Source organism: Carlito syrichta, unplaced genomic scaffold, assembly GCF_000164805.1.
Source record: "Carlito syrichta isolate Samal-C Ts95f unplaced genomic scaffold, Tarsius_syrichta-2.0.1 Scaffold153798, whole genome shotgun sequence".
Classification (NCBI taxonomy): Eukaryota; Metazoa; Chordata; class Mammalia; order Primates; family Tarsiidae; genus Carlito; species Carlito syrichta.
The window spans coordinates 10,798-12,250 of NW_007097894.1; the positions used below are offsets into that span (position 1 = coordinate 10,798).

A 1,453-nucleotide genomic window follows, 5' to 3' on the forward strand; every position below is an offset into this window, starting at 1 on the left:
CAGTCTGGGCGACAGAGTGAGACTCCAACTCAAAACAAACAAACAAACAAACAAAAAAATTGGTTGGGTGTGATGGCATGCTACTCAGAAGCCTGAGGAGGGAAAATTGCCTAAGCCCAGGAGGTCAAAGCTGCAGAGAGCTAGGATTGTGCCACTGCACTCCAGCCTGGGCCACCGAGTGAGACCCTTTCTCTGTCTCTCTCTCTTTCTTTCGTTCTTTCATCATCCCTCCCTCTCTCCTTCCCTCCCTCCCCCCCTTCCTCCCTCCCTTCCTCCCTCCCTTCCTTTCTTTCTTTTTTTTTTTTTTGAGTTGGAGTCTCACTGTGTCGCTCAGACTGGAGTGCAGTGGCCGCTCCCGGCCACCGCAGCCTTGCCTGCTGGGCTCCAGCGATCCTTACGCCTCAGCCTTCCAAGTAGCCACAATTACAGGCATGCGCTACCGCGCCCGGCAGATTTTTTGATTTATTGTAGAGATGAGGTCTCGCCAAATTGCCCAGGCGGATCTCGAACTCGCGGGCTCAGGCGATCCACTCACCTCAGCCTCCCAAAGGCGCGGGATTACAGGCTGAGCCACCGAGCCCGGCTAATAGCTTCAAATTTAAGAGGGGAGATTAAAAAAAAACCCTGGAATTTATTTATTAAAAAATTGTGTATTTATTCTTACATGTTTAAACTTCAGTTACCCTCAAAGTACTCTCTCTTTGATGCAACACATTTATTGTGATGCTTTTCCGCTGCTCAAAACAATTTTGAAATCGTCTGTTTTGATGTCTTCCAGTTCTTCTGCTGGTTTTTGTGTCATTTGGTTTTTGTTTCATTTGGTTTAGTTCGACAGAATGTTTCCCTTTGAGGACTCTTTTAAATGTGGGGAAACAAAAAAAGCTGCTTGGGGCAAGACTGGGTGAATAGGGAGGGTGGGGCGTGGGGGGTCATGCTGGTTTTGGTCAGAAACTGCTGAAGACTCTGTAGTGTGGGACACGCACTCACGAGTCACCCAGCATGAAATAAGCAAATGTGTTGAAAGGCCCCCCCCAAAAAAATTCCACTGAAGCCAAGTGCAGCCTCTCACAACAACGCTAGCTGGTCCACTGATGCCAGTGGGTTCCTGGAACACCCGCTTAGCGGGGGAAGCCTGGACTACAAGGGGCCCGCGCTACCAAAAGATAATTCTGGGTTTTTGTGGGTCCCCTCGTACAGAAACATCAGAAGGACAGTACAGGCTGGGCTTGGTGGCGCAGCCTGTAATCCCAGCGCTTTGGGAGGCCAAGGTGAGTGGATTGCCTGAGCCTACTGGTTCGAGACCAGCCTGGGCAGCAAGACCTCATCTCTACAATAAATCAAAAAATCAGCCAGGCGTGGTAGCGCGCGCCTGTAATTCCAGCTACTCGGAAGGCTGAGGCGGAAGGATCGCCGGAGCCCAGCAGGTCGAGGCTGCGGTGGCCGGGGGTGACCA

General features: G+C 51.1%; 1 protein-coding gene across 1 annotated transcript in view; it reads left to right on the forward strand.

The window, feature by feature from the left end:
* Positions 1 to 1,453, forward strand: part of LOC103252212 (C3 and PZP-like alpha-2-macroglobulin domain-containing protein 8) — a gene marked incomplete at both ends in the record, with an annotated part of 27,257 nt that overhangs the window by 7,466 nt on the left and 18,338 nt on the right. The gene's annotated exons all lie outside the window — the stretch shown is intronic.